Source organism: Taudactylus pleione, unplaced genomic scaffold, assembly GCF_031769625.1.
Source record: "Taudactylus pleione unplaced genomic scaffold, aTauple2 ptg001666l, whole genome shotgun sequence".
Lineage (NCBI taxonomy): Eukaryota > Metazoa > Chordata > Amphibia > Anura > Myobatrachidae > Taudactylus > Taudactylus pleione.
The window spans coordinates 217,501-232,500 of NW_028286063.1; the positions used below are offsets into that span (position 1 = coordinate 217,501).

Genomic DNA, 15,000 nt, shown 5'->3' on the forward strand with positions numbered 1-15,000 from the left:
AACTTGGATGGGAGACCACCTGGGAAAACCAGGTGCAGTAGGTAATTTTATACTGCCATAACATTCATTTCTATTACATTTTACATTACATTTTTTCAACTTAGCAATGAATTTACTTGAGTTAAGAAGTAAAAGATGTCTAAAGTTAATATTTTTCAGCACCTATAGCCAAACCACACTGGACATGGCCAATCTCGTCTGATCTTGGAAACTATGCAGTGTTGGGCCTGGTTTGTACTTGGATGGGAGACCACCTGGGAATACCAGGTGCTGTAGGTAATTTTAGACAGCCAAAACATTGTTTTCTATTACATTCTACATTTCATTTTTTCAACTTATCAATGAATTTACTTGAGTTAAGTAGTAAAAGAGGTCTAAAGTTAATGGTTTTGAGCACCTACAGCCAAACCACACTAGACATGCCCAATCTTGTCTGATCTTGGAAGCTATGCAGTGTTGGGCCTGGTTAGTACTTGGATGTGAGACCACCTGGGAATACCAGGAGCTGTAGGTAATTTTATACTGCCATAACATTCTTTTCTATTAAATTTTACATTTAATTTTTCAATTTATCATTGAATTTACTTGAGTTAAGAAGTAAAAGAGGTCTAAAGTTAATGTTTTTGAGCACCTACAGCCAAACCACACTGGACATGCCCAATCTCGTCTGATCTTGGAAGCTATGCAGTGTTGGGCCTGGTTAGTACTTGGATGGGAGACCACCTGGGAATACCAGCTGCTGTAGGTAATTTTATACTGCCATAACATTCTTTTCTATTACATTTTACATTTAATTTTTTCAACTTATCAATGAATTTACTTGAGTTAAGAAGTAATAGAGGTCTAAAGTTAATGTTTTTGAGCACCTACAGCCAAACCACAGTGGACATGCCCAATCTTGTCTGATCTTGGAAGCTATGCAGTGTTCGGCCTGGTTACTACTTGGATGGGAGACCACCTGGGAATACCAGGAGCTGTAGGTAATTTTATACTGCCTTAACATTCTTTTCTATTAAATTTTACATTTAATTTTTCAACTTATCATTGAATTTACTTGAGTTAAGAAGTAAAAGAGGTCTAAAGTTAATGATTTTGAGCACCTACAGCCAAACCACACTGGACATGCCCAATCTGGTCTGATCTTGGAAGCTATGCAGTGTTGGGCCTGGTTAGTACTTGGATGGGAGACCACCTGGGAATACCAGGAGCTGTAGGTAATTTTATACTGCCATAACATTCTTTTCTATTACATTTTACATTTAATTTTTTCAACTTATCAATGAATTTCCTTGAGTTAAGAAGTAATAGAGGTCTAAAGTTAATACTTTTGAGCACCTACAGCCAATCCACCCTGGACATGCCCAATCTCGTCTTATCTTGTTAGCTATGCAGTGTTGGGCCTCGTCAGTACTTGGATGGGAGACCACCTGGGAAAACCAGGTGCAGTAGGTAATTTTATACTCCCATAACATTCTTATCTATTACATATTACATTTAATTTTTTCAACTTATCAATTAATTTACTTGAGTTAAGAAGTAATACAGGTCTAAAGTTAATGTTTTTGAGCACCTACAGCCAAACCACACTGGACATGCCCAATCTCGTCTGATCTTGGAAGCTATGCAGTGTTGGGACTGGTTAGTACTTGGATGGGTGACTACCTAGGAATCCCAAGTGCTGTAGGTAATTTTAAACTGCCATAACATTCTTTTCTATTACATTTTACATTTAATTTTTTCAACTTATCAATGAACTTACTTGTGTTAAGAAGTAAAAGCGGTCTAAAGTTAATATTTTTCAGCACCTATAGCCAAACCACACTGGACATGGCCAATGTCATTTGATCTTGGAAGCTATGCAGTGTTGGGCATGGTCAGTACTTGGATGGGAGACCACCTGGGAATACCAGGAGCTGTAGGTAATTTTATACTGCCAGAACATTCTTTTCTATTACATTTTACATTTAATTTTTTCAACTTATCAATGAATTTACTTGAGTTAAGAAGTAATAGAGGTCTAAATTTAATGCTTTTGAGCACCTACAGCCAAACCACACTGGACATGCCCAATCTCGTCTGATCTTGGAAACTATGCAGTGTTGGGCCTGGTTTGTACTTGGATGGGAGACCACCTGGGAATACCAGGTGCTGTAGGTCATTTTAGACAGCCAAAACATTGTTTTCTATTACATTCTACATTTCATTTTTTCAACTTATCAATGAATTTACTTGAGTTAAGAAGTAAAAGAGGTCTAAAGTTAATGGTTTTGAGCACCTACAGCCAAACCACACTAGACTTGCCCAATCTCGTCTGATCTTGGAAGCTATGCAGTGTTGGGCCCGGTTAGTACTTGGATGGGAGACCACCTGGGAATACTAGGTGCTGTAGGTAATTTTATACTGCCATAACATTCTTTTCTATTACATTTTACATTTCATTTTTCAACTTATCATTGAATTTACTTGAGTTAAGAAGTAAAAGAGGTCTAAAGTTAATGTTTTTGAGCACCTACAGCCAAACCACACTGGACATGCCCAATCTTGTCTGAACTTGGAAGCTAGGCAGTGTTGGGCCTGGTTAGTACTTGGATGGGAGACCACCTGGGATTACCATGTGCTGTAGGTAATTTTATACTGCCATAACATTCTTTTCTATTACATTTTAAATTTAATTTTTTCAACTTATCAATGAATTTACTTGAGTCAAGAAGTAATAGAGGTCTAAAGTTAATGTTTTTGAGCACCTACAGACAAACCACACTGGACATGCCCAATCTCATCTGATCTTGGAAGCTATGCAGTGTTGGGCCTGGTTAATACTTGGATGTGAGACCACCTGGGAATACCAGGAGCTGTAGGTAATTTTATACTGCCATAACATTCTTTTCTATTAAATTTTACATTTAATTTTTCAATTTATCATTGAATTTACTTGAGTTAAGAAGTAAAAGAGGTCTAAAGTTAATGTTTTTGAGCACCTACAGCCAAACCACACTGGACATGCCCAATCTCGTCTGATCTTGGAAGCTATGCAGTGTTGGGCCTGGTTAGTACTTGGATGGGAGACCACCTGGGAATACCAGGTGCTGTAGGTAATTTTATACTGCCATAACATTCTTTTCTATTACATTTTACATTTAATTTTTTCAGCTTATCAATGAATTTACTTGAGTTAAGAAGTAATAGAGGTCTAAAGTTAATGTTTTTGAGCACCTACAGCCAAACCACAGTGGACATGCCCAATCTTGTCTGATCTTAGAAGCTATGCAGTGTTCGGCCTGGTTAGTACTTGGATGGGAGACCACCTGGGAATACCAGGAGCTGTAGGTAATTTTATACTGCCTTAACATTCTTTTCTATTACATTTTACATTTAATTTTTCAACTTATCATTGAATTTACTTGAGTTAAGAAGTAAAAGAGGTCTAAAGTTAATGTTTTTGAGCACCTACAGCCAAACCACACTGGACATGCCCAATCTGGTCTGATCTTGGAAGCTATGCAGTGTTGGGCCTGGTTAGTACTTGGATGGGAGACCACCTGGGAATACCAGGTGCTGTAGGTAATTTTATACTGCCATAACATTCTTTTCTATTACATTTTACATTTAATTTTTTCAACTTATCAATGAATTTCCTTGAGTTAAGAAGTAATAGAGGTCTAAAGTTAATACTTTTGAGCACCTACAGCCAATCCACACTGGACATGCCCAATCTCGTCTTATCTTGTTAGCTATGCAGTGTTGGGCCTCGTCAGTACTTGGATGGGAGACCACCTGGGAAAACCAGGTGCAGTAGGTAATTTTATACTCCCATAACATTCTTTTCTATTACATTTTACATTTAATTTTTTCAACTTATCAATTAATTTACTTGAGTTAAGAAGTAATACAGGTCTAAAGTTAATGTTTTTGAGCACCTACAGCCAAACCACACTGGACATGCCCAATCTCGTCTGATCTTGGAAGCTATGCAGTGTTGGGACTGGTTAGTACTTGGATGGGTGACTACCTAGGAATCCCAAATGCTGTAGGTAATTTTAAACTGCCATAACATTCTTTTCTATTACATTTTACATTTAATTTTTTCAACTTATCAATTAACTTACTTGTGTTAAGAAGTAAAAGCGGTCTAAATTTAATGCTTTTGAGCACCTACAGCCAAACCACAGTGGACATGCCCAATCTCGTCTGATCTTGGAAGCTATGCAGTGTTGGGCCTGGTAAGTACTTGGATGGGAGACCACCTGGGAATACCAGGAGTTGTAGGTAATTTTATACTGCCAGAACATTCTTTTCTATTACATTTTACATTTAATTTTTTCAACTTAACAATGAATTTACTTGAGTTAAGAAGTAATAGTGGTCTAAATTTAATGCTTTTAAGCACCTACAGCCAAACCACACTGGACATGCCCAATCTCGTCTGATCTTGGAAGCTATGCAGTGTTGGGCCTGGTTAGTACTTGGATGGGAGACCACCTGGGAATACTAAGTGCTGTAGGTAATTTTATACTGCCATAACATTCTTTTCTATTACATTTTACATTTCATTTTTCAACTTATCATTGAATTTACTTGAGTTAAGAAATAAAAGAGGTCTAAAGTTAATGTTTTTGAGCACCTACAGCCAAACCACACTGGACATGCCCAATCTCGTCTGAACTTGGAAGCTATGCAGTGTTGGGCCTGGTTAGTACTTGGATGGGAGACCACCTTGGATTACCAGCTGCTGTAGGTAATTTTATACTGCCATAACATTCTTTTCTGTTACATTTTAAATTTAATTTTTTCAGCTTATCAATGAATTTACTTGAGATAAGAAGTAATAGAGGTCTAAAGTTAATGGCTTTGGGCACCTACAGCCAAACCACACTGGACATGCCCAATCTCGTCTGATCTTGGAAGCTATGCAGTGTTGGGCCTGGTTAGTATTTGGATGGGAGACCACCTGGGAATACCAGGAGCTGTAGGTAATTTTATACTGCCATAACTATCTTTTCTATTACATTTTACATTTAATTTTTTCAACTTATCATTGAATTTACTTGAGTTAAGAAGTAAAAGAGGTCTAAAGTTAATGTTTTTGAGCACCTACAGCCAAACCACACTGGACATGCCCAATCTCGTCTGAACTTGGAAGCTAGGCAGTGTTGGGCCTGGTTAGTACTTGGATGGGAGACCACCTGGGATTACCAGGTGCTCTAGGTAATTTTATACTGCCATAACATTCTTTTCTATTACATTTTACATTTAATTTTTTCAACTTATCAATGAATTTCCTTGAGTTAAGAAGTAATAGAGGTCTAAAGTTAATACTTTTGAGCACCTACAGCCAATCCACACTGTACATGCCCAATCTCATCTTATCTTGTTAGCTATGCAGTGTTGGGCCTCGTCAACACTTGGATGGGAGACCACCTGGGAAAACCAGGTGCAGTAGGTAATTTTATACTCCCATAACATTCTTTTCTATTACATTTTACATTTCATTTTTCAACTTATCATTGAATTTACTTGAGTTAAGAAGTAAAAGAGGTCTAAAGTTAATGTTTTTGAGCACCTACAGCCAAACCACACTGGACATGCCCAATCTTGTCTGAACTTGGAAGCTAGGCAGTGTTGGGCCTGGTTAGTACTTGGATGGGAGACCACCTGGGATTACCATGTGCTGTAGGTAATTTTATACTGCCATAACATTCTTTTCTATTACATTTTAAATTTAATTTTTTCAACTTATCAATGAATTTACTTGAGTCAAGAAGTAATAGAGGTCTAAAGTTAATGTTTTTGAGCACCTACAGACAAACCACACTGGACATGCCCAATCTCATCTGATCTTGGAAGCTATGCAGTGTTGGGCCTGGTTAATACTTGGATGTGAGACCACCTGGGAATACCAGGAGCTGTAGGTAATTTTATACTGCCATAACATTCTTTTCTATTAAATTTTACATTTAATTTTTCAATTTATCATTGAATTTACTTGAGTTAAGAAGTAAAAGAGGTCTAAAGTTAATGTTTTTGAGCACCTACAGCCAAACCACACTGGACATGCCCAATCTCGTCTGATCTTGGAAGCTATGCAGTGTTGGGCCTGGTTAGTACTTGGATGGGAGACCACCTGGGAATACCAGGTGCTGTAGGTAATTTTATACTGCCATAACATTCTTTTCTATTACATTTTACATTTAATTTTTTCAGCTTATCAATGAATTTACTTGAGTTAAGAAGTAATAGAGGTCTAAAGTTAATGTTTTTGATCACCTACAGCCAAACCACAGTGGACATGCCCAATCTTGTCTGATCTTAGAAGCTATGCAGTGTTCGGCCTGGTTAGTACTTGGATGGGAGACCACCTGGGAATACCAGGAGCTGTAGGTAATTTTATACTGCCTTAACATTCTTTTCTATTACATTTTACATTTAATTTTTCAACTTATCATTGAATTTACTTGAGTTAAGAAGTAAAAGAGGTCTAAAGTTAATGTTTTTGAGCACCTACAGCCAAACCACACTGGACATGCCCAATCTGGTCTGATCTTGGAAGCTATGCAGTGTTGGGCCTGGTTAGTACTTGGATGGGAGACCACCTGGGAATACCAGGTGCTGTAGGTAATTTTATACTGCCATAACATTCTTTTCTATTACATTTTACATTTAATTTTTTCAACTTATCAATGAATTTCCTTGAGTTAAGAAGTAATAGAGGTCTAAAGTTAATACTTTTGAGCACCTACAGCCAATCCACACTGGACATGCCCAATCTCGTCTTATCTTGTTAGCTATGCAGTGTTGGGCCTCGTCAGTACTTGGATGGGAGACCACCTGGGAAAACCAGGTGCAGTAGGTAATTTTATACTCCCATAACATTCTTTTCTATTACATTTTTACATTTAATTTTTTCAACTTATCAATTAATTTACTTGAGTTAAGAAGTAATACAGGTCTAAAGTTAATGTTTTTGAGCACCTACAGCCAAACCACACTGGACATGCCCAATCTCGTCTGATCTTGGAAGCTATGCAGTGTTGGGACTGGTTAGTACTTGGATGGGTGACTACCTAGGAATCCCAAATGCTGTAGGTAATTTTAAACTGCCATAACATTCTTTTCTATTACATTTTACATTTAATTTTTTCAACTTATCAATTAACTTACTTGTGTTAAGAAGTAAAAGCGGTCTAAATTTAATGCTTTTGAGCACCTACAGCCAAACCACAGTGGACATGCCCAATCTCGTCTGATCTTGGAAGCTATGCAGTGTTGGGCCTGGTAAGTACTTGGATGGGAGACCACCTGGGAATACCAGGAGTTGTAGGTAATTTTATACTGCCAGAACATTCTTTTCTATTACATTTTACATTTAATTTTTTCAACTTAACAATGAATTTACTTGAGTTAAGAAGTAATAGTGGTCTAAATTTAATGCTTTTAAGCACCTACAGCCAAACCACACTGGACATGCCCAATCTCGTCTGATCTTGGAAGCTATGCAGTGTTGGGCCTGGTTAGTACTTGGATGGGAGACCACCTGGGAATACTAAGTGCTGTAGGTAATTTTATACTGCCATAACATTCTTTTCTATTACATTTTACATTTCATTTTTCAACTTATCATTGAATTTACTTGAGTTAAGAAATAAAAGAGGTCTAAAGTTAATGTTTTTGAGCACCTACAGCCAAACCACACTGGACATGCCCAATCTCGTCTGAACTTGGAAGCTATGCAGTGTTGGGCCTGGTTAGTACTTGGATGGGAGACCACCTTGGATTACCAGCTGCTGTAGGTAATTTTATACTGCCATAACATTCTTTTCTGTTACATTTTAAATTTAATTTTTTCAGCTTATCAATGAATTTACTTGAGATAAGAAGTAATAGAGGTCTAAAGTTAATGGCTTTGGGCACCTACAGCCAAACCACACTGGACATGCCCAATCTCGTCTGATCTTGGAAGCTATGCAGTGTTGGGCCTGGTTAGTATTTTGATGGGAGACCACCTGGGAATACCAGGAGCTGTAGGTAATTTTATACTGCCATAACATTCTTTTCTATTACATTTTACATTTCATTTTTCAATTTATCATTGAATTTACTTGAGTTAAGAAATAAAAGAGGTCTAAAGTTAATGTTTTTGAGCACCTACAGCCAAACCACACTGGACATGCCCAATCTCGTCTGAACTTGGAAGCTATGCAGTGTTGGGCCTGGTTAGTACTTGGATGGGAGACCACCTTGGATTACCAGCTGCTGTAGGTAATTTTATACTGCCATAACATTCTTTTCTGTTACATTTTAAATTTAATTTTTTCAGCTTATCAATGAATTTACTTGAGATAAGAAGTAATAGAGGTCTAAAGTTAATGGCTTTGGGCACCTACAGCCAAACCACACTGGACATGCCCAATCTCGTCTGATCTTGGAAGGTATGCAGTGTTGGGCCTGGTTAGTATTTGGATGGGAGACCACCTGGGAATACCAGGAGCTGTAGGTAATTTTATACTGCCATAACATTCTTTTCTATTACATTTTACATTTAATTTTTTCAACTTATCATTGAATTTACTTGAGTTAAGAAGTAAAAGAGGTCTAAAGTTAATGTTTTTGAGCACCTACAGCCAAACCACACTGGACATGCCCAATCTCGTCTGAACTTGGAAGCTAGGCAGTGTTGGGCCTGGTTAGTACTTGGATGGGAGACCACCTGGGATTACCAGGTGCTCTAGGTAATTTTATACTGCCATAACATTCTTTTCTATTACATTTTAAATTTAATTTTTTCAACTTATCAATGAATTTACTTGAGTTAAGAAGTAATAGAGGTCTAAAGTTAATGTTTTTGAGCGCCTACAGACAAACCACACTGGACATGCCCAATCTCGTCTGATCTTGGAAGCTTTGCAGTGTTGGGCCTGGTTAATACTTGGATGTGAGACCACCTGGGAATACCAGGAGCTGTAGGTAATTTTATACTGCCATAACATTCTTTTCTATTAAATTTTACATTTAATTTTTCAATTTATCATTGAATTTACTTGAGTTAAGAAGTAAAAGAGGTCTAAAGTTAATGTTTTTGAGCACCTACAGCCAAACCACACTGGACATGCCCAATCTCGTCTGAACTTGGAAGCTATGCAGTGTTGGGCCTGGTTAGTACTTGGATGGGAGACCACCTGGGATTACCAGGTGCTGTAGGTAATTTTTTACTGCCATAACATTCTTTTCTGTTACATTTTAAATTTAATTTTTTCAGCTTATCAATGAATTTACTTGAGATAAGAAGTAATAGAGGTCTAAAGTTAATGTCTTTGGGCACCTACAGCCAAACCACACTGGACATGCCCAATCTCGTCTGATCTTGGAAGCTATGCAGTGTTGGGCCTGGTTAGTATTTGGATGGGAGACCACCTGGGAATACCACGAGCTGTAGGTAATTTTATACTGCCATAACATTCTTTTCTATTACATTTTACATTTAATTTTTTTGACTTATCATTGAATTTACTTGAGTTAAGAAGTAAAAGAGGTCTAAAGTTAATGTTTTTGAGCACCTACAGCCAAACCACACTGGACATGCCCAATCTCGTCTAAACTTGGAAGCTAGGCAGTGTTGGGCCTGGTTAGTACTTGGATGGGAGACCACCTGGGATTACCAGGTGCTGTAGGTAATTTTATACTGCCATAACATTCTTTTCTATTACATTTTAAATTTAATTTTTTCAACTTATCAATGAATTTACTTGAGTTAAGAAGTAATAGAGGTCTAAAGTTAATGTTTTTGAGCGCCTACAGACAAACCACACTGGACATGCCCAATCTCGTCTGATGTTGGAAGCTTTGCAGTGTTGGGCCTGGTTAATACTTGGATGTGAGACCACCTGGGAATACCAGGAGCTGTAGGTAATTTTATACTGCCATAACATTCTTTTCTATTAAATTTTACATTTAATTTTTCAATTTATCATTGAATTTACTTGTGTTAAGAAGTAAAAGAGGTCTAAAGTTAATGTTTTTGAGCACCTACAGCCAAACCACACTGGACATGCCCAATCTCGTCTGATCTTGGAAGCTATGCAGTGTTGGGCCTGGTTAGTACTTGGATGGGAGACCACCTGGGAATACCAGGTGCTGTAGGTAATTTTATACTGCCATAACATTCTTTTCTATTACATTTTACATTTAATTTTTTCAACTTATCAATGAATTTACTTGAGTTAAGAAGTAATAGAGGTCTAAAGTTAATGTTTTTGAGCACCTGCAGCCAAACCACAGTGGACATGCCCAATCTTGTCTGATCTTGGAAGCTATGCAGTGTTCGGCCTGGTTAGTACTTGGATGGGAGACCACCTGGGAATACCAGCAGCTGTAGGTAATTTTATACTGCCTTAACATTCTTTTCTATTACATTTTACATTTAATTTTTCAACTTATCATTGAATTTACTTGAGTTAAGAAGTAAAAGAGGTCTAAAGTTAATGTTTTTGAGCACCTACAGCCAAACCACACTGGACATGCCCAATCTGGTCTGATCTTGGAAGCTATGCAGTGTTGGGCCTGGTTAGTACTTGGATGGGAGACCACCTGGGAATACCAGGTGCTGTAGGTAATTTTATACTGCCATAACATTCTTTTCTATTACATTTTACATTTAATTTTTTCAACTTATCAATGAATTTCCTTGAGTTAAGAAGTAATAGAGGTCTAAAGTTAATACTTTTGAGCACCTACAGCCAATCCACACTGGACATGCCCAATCTCGTCTGATCTTGGAAGCTATGCAGTGTTGGGACTGGTTAGTACTTGGATGGGTGACTACCTAGGAATCCCAAGTGCTGTAGGTAATTTTAAACTGCCATAACATTCTTTTCTATTACACTTTACATTTAATTTTTTCAACTTATCAATGAACTTACTTGTGTTAAGAATTAAAAGCGGTCTAAATTTAATGCTTTTGAGCACCTACAGCCAAACCACAGTGGACATGCCCAATCTCGTCTGATCTTGGAAGCTATGCAGTGGTGGGCCTGGTAAGTACTTGGATGGGAGACCACCTGGGAATACCAGGAGCTGTAGGTAATTTTATACTGCCAGAACATTCTTTTCAATTACATTTTACATTTAATTTTTTCAACTTAACAATGAATTTACTTGAGTTAAGAAGTAATAGTGGTCTAAATTTAATGCTTTTAAGCACCTACAGCCAAACCACACTGGACATGCCCAATCTCGTCTGATCTTGGAAGCTATGCAGTGTTGGGCCGGGTTAGTACTTGGATGGGAGACCACCTGGGAATACCAGGTGCTGTAGGTAATTTTATACTGCCATAACATTCTTTTCTATTACATTTTACATTTCATTTTTCAACTTATCATTGAATTTACTTGAGTTAAGAAATAAAAGTGGTCTAAAGTTAATGTTTTTGAGCACCTACAGCCAAATCACACTGGACATGCCCAATCTCGTCTGAACTTGGAAGCTATGCAGTGTTGGGCCTGGTTAGTACTTGGATGGAAGACCACCTGGGATTACCAGGTGCTGTAGGTAATTTTATACTGCCATAACATTCTTTTCTGTTACATTTTAAATTTAATTTTTTCAGCTTATCAATGAATTTACTTGAGATAAGAAGTAATAGAGGTCTAAAGTTAATGGCTTTGGGCACCTACAGCCAAACCACACTGGACATGCCCAATCTCGTCTGATCTTGGAAGCTATGCAGTGTTGGGCCTGGTTAGTATTTGGATGGGAGACCACCTGGGAATACCAGGAGCTGTAGGTAATTTTATACTGCCATAACAATCTTTTCTATTACATTTTACATTTAATTTTTCAACTTATCATTGAATTTACTTGAGTTAAGAAGTAAAAGAGGTCTAAAGTTAAGGTTTTTGAGCACCTACAGCCAAACCACACTGGACATGCCCAATCTCGTCTGATCTTGGAAGCTATGCAGTGTTGGGCCTGGTTAGTACTTGGATGGGAGACCACCTGGGAATACCAGGTGCTGTAGGTAATTTTATACTGCCATAACATTCTTTTCTATTACATTTTACATTTAATTTTTTCAACTTATCAATGAATTTCCTTGAGTTAAGAAGTAATAGAGGTCTAAAGTTAATACTTTTGAGCACCTACAGCCAATCCACACTGGACATGCCCAATCTCATCTTATCTTGTTAGCTATGCAGTGTTGGGCCTCGTCAACACTTGGATGGGAGACCACCTGGGAAAACCAGGTGCAGTAGGTAATTTTATACTCCCATAACATTCTTTTCTATTACATTTTACATTTAATTTTTTCAACTTATCAATTAATTTATTTGAGTTAAGAAGTAATACAGGTCTAAAGTTAATGTTTTTGAGCACCTGCAGCCAAACCACACTGGACATGCCCAATCTCGTCTGATCTTGGAAGCTATGCAGTGTTGGGACTGGTTAGTACTTGGATGGGTGACTACCTAGAAATCCCAGGTGCTGTAGGTAATTTTAAACTGCCATAACATTCTTTTCTATTACATTTTACATTTAATTTTTTCAACTTATCAATGAATTTACTTGTGTTAAGAAGTAAAAGCGGTCTAAATTTAATGCTTTTGAGAACCTACAGCCAAACCACAGTGGACATGCCCAATCTCGTCTGATCTTGGAAGTTATGCAGTGTTGGGCCTGGTAGATACTTGGATGGGAGACCACCTGGGAATACCAGGAGCTGCAGGTAATTTTATACTGCCAGAACATTCTTTTTATTACATTTTACATTTAATTTTTTCAACTTAACAATGAATTTACTTGAGTTAAGAAGTAATAGAGGTCTAAATTTAATGCTTTTGAGCACCTACAGCCAAACCACACTGGACATGCCCAATCTCGTCTTCTCTTGGTAGCTATGCAGTGTTGGGTATGGTCAGAACTTGGATGGGAGACCACCTGGGAAAACCAGGTGCAGTAGGTAATTTTATACTGCCATAACATTCTTTTCTATTACATTTTACATTTAATTTTTTCAACTTATCAATGAATTTACTTGAGTTAAGAAGTAATAGAGGTCTAAATTTAATGCTTTTGAGCACCTACAGCCAAACCACACTGGACATGCCCAATCTCGTCTGATCTTGGAAACTATGCAGTGTTGGGCCTGGTTTGTACTTGGATGGGAGACCACCTGGGAATACCATGTTCTGTAGGTAATTTTAGACAGCCAAAACATTGTTTTCTATTACATTTTACATTTAATTTTTTCAACTTATCAATGAATTTACTTGAGTTAAGAAGTAATAGAGGTCTAAATTTAATGCTTTTGAGCACCTACAGCCAAACCACACTGGACATGCCCAATCTTGTCTGATCTTGGAAACTATGCAGTGTTGGGCCTGGTTTGTACTTGGATGGGAGACCACCTGGGAATACCAGGTGCTGTAGGTAATTTTAGACAGCCAGAACATTCTTTTCTATTACATTTTACATTTAATTTTTTCAACTTATCAATGAATTTACTTGAGTTAAGAAGTAATAGAGGTCTAAATTTAATGCTTTTGAGCACCTACAGCCAAACCACACTGGACATGCCCAATCTCGTCTGACCTTGGAAACTATGCAGTGTTGTGCCTGGTTTGTACTTGGATGGGAGACCACCTGGGAATACCAGGTGCTGTAGGTAATTTTAGACAGCCAAAACATTGTTTTCTATTACATTCTACATTTCATTTTTTAAACTTATCAATGAATTTACTTGAGTTAAGAAGTAAAAGAGGTCTAAAGTTAATGGTTTTGAGCACCTACAGCCAAACCAGACTAGACATGCCCAATCTCGTCTGATCTTGGAAGCAATGCAGTGTTGGGCCTGGTTAGTACTTGGATGGGAGACCACCTGGGAATACTAGGTGCTGTAGGTAATTTTATACTGCCATAACATTCTTTTCTATTACATTTTACATTTCATTTTTCAACTTATCATTGAATTTACTTGAGTTAAGAAGTAAAAGAGGTCTAAACTTAATGTTTTTGAGCACCTACAGCCAAACCACACTGGACATGCCCAATCTCGTCTGAACTTGGAAGCTAGGCACTGTTGGGCCTGGTTAGTACTTGGATGGGAGACCACCTGGGATTACCAGGTGCTGTAGGTAATTTTATACTGCCATAACATTCTTTTCTATTACATTTTTAATTTAATTTTTTCAACTTATCAATGAATTTACTTGAGTTAAGAAGTAAAAGAGGTCTAAAGTTAATGTTTTTGAGCACCTACAGCCAAACCACACTGGACATGCCCAATCTCGTCTGATCTTGGAAGCTATGCAGTGTTGGGCCTGGTTAGTACTTGGATGTGAGACCACCTGGGAATACCAGGAGCTGTAGGTAATTTTATACTGCCATAGCATTCTTTTCTATTAAAGTTTACATTTAATTTTTCGATTTATCATTGAATTTACTTGAGTTAAGAAGTAAAAGAGGTCTAAAGTTAATGTTTTAGAGCACCTACAGCCAAACCACACTGGACATGCCCAATCTCGTCTGATCTTGGAAGCTATGCAGTGTTGGGCCTGGTTAGTACTTGGATGGGAGACCACCTGGGAATACCAGGTGCTGTAGGTAATTTTATACTGCCATAACATTCTTTTCTATTACATTTTACATTTAATTTTTTCAACTTATCAATGAATTTACTTGAGTTAAGAAGTAATAGAGGTCTAAAGTTAATGTTTTTGAGCACCTACAGCCAAAACACAGTGGACATGCCCAATCTTGTCTGATCTTGGAAGCTATGCAGTGTTCGGCCTGGTTAGTACTTGGATGGGAGACCACCTGGGAATACCAGGAGCTGTAGGTAATTTTATACTGCCTTAACATTCTTTTCTATTACATTTTACATTTAATTTTTCAACTTATCATTGAATTTACTTGAGTTAAGAAGTAAAAGAGGTCTAAAGTTAATGTTTTTGAGCACCTACAGCCAAACCACTCTGGACATGCCCAATCTGGTCTGATCTTGGAAGCTA

General features: G+C 37.6%; 7 non-coding genes and 50 pseudogenes across 7 annotated transcripts; all 57 read left to right on the top strand.

Moving 5' to 3' along the window:
- Positions 1-160: 160 nt before the first annotated feature.
- Positions 161-279, top strand: LOC148440433 (5S ribosomal RNA; annotated as a pseudogene).
- A 116-nt stretch (positions 280-395) lies between these two features.
- On the top strand, positions 396-514 carry LOC148440434 (5S ribosomal RNA; annotated as a pseudogene).
- Positions 515-629: 115 nt separating this feature from the next.
- Positions 630-748, top strand: LOC148440435 (5S ribosomal RNA; annotated as a pseudogene).
- A 116-nt stretch (positions 749-864) lies between these two features.
- LOC148440436 (5S ribosomal RNA) lies at positions 865-983 on the top strand (annotated as a pseudogene).
- A 115-nt stretch (positions 984-1,098) lies between these two features.
- Positions 1,099-1,217, top strand: LOC148440437 (5S ribosomal RNA; annotated as a pseudogene).
- A 351-nt stretch (positions 1,218-1,568) lies between these two features.
- LOC148440438 (5S ribosomal RNA) lies at positions 1,569-1,687 on the top strand (annotated as a pseudogene).
- A 116-nt stretch (positions 1,688-1,803) lies between these two features.
- On the top strand, positions 1,804-1,922 carry LOC148440439 (5S ribosomal RNA; annotated as a pseudogene).
- A 116-nt stretch (positions 1,923-2,038) lies between these two features.
- On the top strand, positions 2,039-2,157 carry LOC148440440 (5S ribosomal RNA). Its single transcript, XR_015876112.1, has one exon. It is a non-coding gene; the product is annotated as a 5S ribosomal RNA (ribosomal RNA).
- Positions 2,158-2,273: 116 nt separating this feature from the next.
- On the top strand, positions 2,274-2,392 carry LOC148440441 (5S ribosomal RNA; annotated as a pseudogene).
- Positions 2,393-2,507: 115 nt separating this feature from the next.
- LOC148440442 (5S ribosomal RNA) lies at positions 2,508-2,626 on the top strand (annotated as a pseudogene).
- Positions 2,627-2,742: 116 nt separating this feature from the next.
- Positions 2,743-2,861, top strand: LOC148440443 (5S ribosomal RNA; annotated as a pseudogene).
- A 115-nt stretch (positions 2,862-2,976) lies between these two features.
- Positions 2,977-3,095, top strand: LOC148440444 (5S ribosomal RNA). Its single transcript, XR_015875970.1, has one exon. It is a non-coding gene; the product is annotated as a 5S ribosomal RNA (ribosomal RNA).
- Positions 3,096-3,211: 116 nt separating this feature from the next.
- LOC148440445 (5S ribosomal RNA) lies at positions 3,212-3,330 on the top strand (annotated as a pseudogene).
- Positions 3,331-3,445: 115 nt separating this feature from the next.
- Positions 3,446-3,564, top strand: LOC148440446 (5S ribosomal RNA; annotated as a pseudogene).
- Positions 3,565-3,915: 351 nt separating this feature from the next.
- LOC148440447 (5S ribosomal RNA) lies at positions 3,916-4,034 on the top strand (annotated as a pseudogene).
- Positions 4,035-4,150: 116 nt separating this feature from the next.
- On the top strand, positions 4,151-4,269 carry LOC148440448 (5S ribosomal RNA; annotated as a pseudogene).
- Positions 4,270-4,385: 116 nt separating this feature from the next.
- On the top strand, positions 4,386-4,504 carry LOC148440449 (5S ribosomal RNA; annotated as a pseudogene).
- Positions 4,505-4,619: 115 nt separating this feature from the next.
- Positions 4,620-4,738, top strand: LOC148440450 (5S ribosomal RNA; annotated as a pseudogene).
- Positions 4,739-4,854: 116 nt separating this feature from the next.
- On the top strand, positions 4,855-4,973 carry LOC148440451 (5S ribosomal RNA; annotated as a pseudogene).
- Positions 4,974-5,089: 116 nt separating this feature from the next.
- Positions 5,090-5,208, top strand: LOC148440452 (5S ribosomal RNA; annotated as a pseudogene).
- A 350-nt stretch (positions 5,209-5,558) lies between these two features.
- On the top strand, positions 5,559-5,677 carry LOC148440453 (5S ribosomal RNA; annotated as a pseudogene).
- A 116-nt stretch (positions 5,678-5,793) lies between these two features.
- Positions 5,794-5,912, top strand: LOC148440454 (5S ribosomal RNA; annotated as a pseudogene).
- A 115-nt stretch (positions 5,913-6,027) lies between these two features.
- Positions 6,028-6,146, top strand: LOC148440455 (5S ribosomal RNA). Its single transcript, XR_015875971.1, has one exon. It is a non-coding gene; the product is annotated as a 5S ribosomal RNA (ribosomal RNA).
- Positions 6,147-6,262: 116 nt separating this feature from the next.
- Positions 6,263-6,381, top strand: LOC148440456 (5S ribosomal RNA; annotated as a pseudogene).
- A 115-nt stretch (positions 6,382-6,496) lies between these two features.
- Positions 6,497-6,615, top strand: LOC148440457 (5S ribosomal RNA; annotated as a pseudogene).
- A 352-nt stretch (positions 6,616-6,967) lies between these two features.
- On the top strand, positions 6,968-7,086 carry LOC148440458 (5S ribosomal RNA; annotated as a pseudogene).
- Positions 7,087-7,202: 116 nt separating this feature from the next.
- LOC148440459 (5S ribosomal RNA) lies at positions 7,203-7,321 on the top strand (annotated as a pseudogene).
- A 116-nt stretch (positions 7,322-7,437) lies between these two features.
- Positions 7,438-7,556, top strand: LOC148440460 (5S ribosomal RNA; annotated as a pseudogene).
- Positions 7,557-7,671: 115 nt separating this feature from the next.
- Positions 7,672-7,790, top strand: LOC148440461 (5S ribosomal RNA; annotated as a pseudogene).
- Positions 7,791-7,906: 116 nt separating this feature from the next.
- Positions 7,907-8,025, top strand: LOC148440462 (5S ribosomal RNA; annotated as a pseudogene).
- A 115-nt stretch (positions 8,026-8,140) lies between these two features.
- LOC148440463 (5S ribosomal RNA) lies at positions 8,141-8,259 on the top strand (annotated as a pseudogene).
- Positions 8,260-8,375: 116 nt separating this feature from the next.
- Positions 8,376-8,494, top strand: LOC148440464 (5S ribosomal RNA; annotated as a pseudogene).
- Positions 8,495-8,610: 116 nt separating this feature from the next.
- On the top strand, positions 8,611-8,729 carry LOC148440465 (5S ribosomal RNA; annotated as a pseudogene).
- A 116-nt stretch (positions 8,730-8,845) lies between these two features.
- Positions 8,846-8,964, top strand: LOC148440466 (5S ribosomal RNA; annotated as a pseudogene).
- Positions 8,965-9,079: 115 nt separating this feature from the next.
- Positions 9,080-9,198, top strand: LOC148440467 (5S ribosomal RNA; annotated as a pseudogene).
- A 116-nt stretch (positions 9,199-9,314) lies between these two features.
- Positions 9,315-9,433, top strand: LOC148440468 (5S ribosomal RNA; annotated as a pseudogene).
- A 116-nt stretch (positions 9,434-9,549) lies between these two features.
- Positions 9,550-9,668, top strand: LOC148440469 (5S ribosomal RNA; annotated as a pseudogene).
- A 350-nt stretch (positions 9,669-10,018) lies between these two features.
- LOC148440470 (5S ribosomal RNA) lies at positions 10,019-10,137 on the top strand. Its single transcript, XR_015875972.1, has one exon. It is a non-coding gene; the product is annotated as a 5S ribosomal RNA (ribosomal RNA).
- A 116-nt stretch (positions 10,138-10,253) lies between these two features.
- Positions 10,254-10,372, top strand: LOC148440471 (5S ribosomal RNA; annotated as a pseudogene).
- Positions 10,373-10,487: 115 nt separating this feature from the next.
- Positions 10,488-10,606, top strand: LOC148440472 (5S ribosomal RNA; annotated as a pseudogene).
- Positions 10,607-10,722: 116 nt separating this feature from the next.
- LOC148440473 (5S ribosomal RNA) lies at positions 10,723-10,841 on the top strand (annotated as a pseudogene).
- Positions 10,842-10,957: 116 nt separating this feature from the next.
- LOC148440474 (5S ribosomal RNA) lies at positions 10,958-11,076 on the top strand (annotated as a pseudogene).
- A 116-nt stretch (positions 11,077-11,192) lies between these two features.
- On the top strand, positions 11,193-11,311 carry LOC148440475 (5S ribosomal RNA). Its single transcript, XR_015876186.1, has one exon. It is a non-coding gene; the product is annotated as a 5S ribosomal RNA (ribosomal RNA).
- A 115-nt stretch (positions 11,312-11,426) lies between these two features.
- Positions 11,427-11,545, top strand: LOC148440476 (5S ribosomal RNA; annotated as a pseudogene).
- A 116-nt stretch (positions 11,546-11,661) lies between these two features.
- Positions 11,662-11,780, top strand: LOC148440477 (5S ribosomal RNA; annotated as a pseudogene).
- Positions 11,781-11,895: 115 nt separating this feature from the next.
- On the top strand, positions 11,896-12,014 carry LOC148440478 (5S ribosomal RNA). Its single transcript, XR_015875973.1, has one exon. It is a non-coding gene; the product is annotated as a 5S ribosomal RNA (ribosomal RNA).
- Positions 12,015-12,365: 351 nt separating this feature from the next.
- Positions 12,366-12,484, top strand: LOC148440479 (5S ribosomal RNA; annotated as a pseudogene).
- A 116-nt stretch (positions 12,485-12,600) lies between these two features.
- On the top strand, positions 12,601-12,719 carry LOC148440480 (5S ribosomal RNA; annotated as a pseudogene).
- A 350-nt stretch (positions 12,720-13,069) lies between these two features.
- On the top strand, positions 13,070-13,188 carry LOC148440481 (5S ribosomal RNA; annotated as a pseudogene).
- A 116-nt stretch (positions 13,189-13,304) lies between these two features.
- On the top strand, positions 13,305-13,423 carry LOC148440482 (5S ribosomal RNA; annotated as a pseudogene).
- A 116-nt stretch (positions 13,424-13,539) lies between these two features.
- On the top strand, positions 13,540-13,658 carry LOC148440483 (5S ribosomal RNA; annotated as a pseudogene).
- Positions 13,659-13,774: 116 nt separating this feature from the next.
- Positions 13,775-13,893, top strand: LOC148440484 (5S ribosomal RNA; annotated as a pseudogene).
- Positions 13,894-14,008: 115 nt separating this feature from the next.
- Positions 14,009-14,127, top strand: LOC148440485 (5S ribosomal RNA; annotated as a pseudogene).
- A 116-nt stretch (positions 14,128-14,243) lies between these two features.
- Positions 14,244-14,362, top strand: LOC148440486 (5S ribosomal RNA; annotated as a pseudogene).
- Positions 14,363-14,477: 115 nt separating this feature from the next.
- On the top strand, positions 14,478-14,596 carry LOC148440487 (5S ribosomal RNA). Its single transcript, XR_015875974.1, has one exon. It is a non-coding gene; the product is annotated as a 5S ribosomal RNA (ribosomal RNA).
- A 116-nt stretch (positions 14,597-14,712) lies between these two features.
- Positions 14,713-14,831, top strand: LOC148440488 (5S ribosomal RNA; annotated as a pseudogene).
- A 115-nt stretch (positions 14,832-14,946) lies between these two features.
- The window catches only part of LOC148440489 (5S ribosomal RNA), a 119-nt pseudogene continuing 65 nt past the window's right edge, over positions 14,947-15,000 (top strand).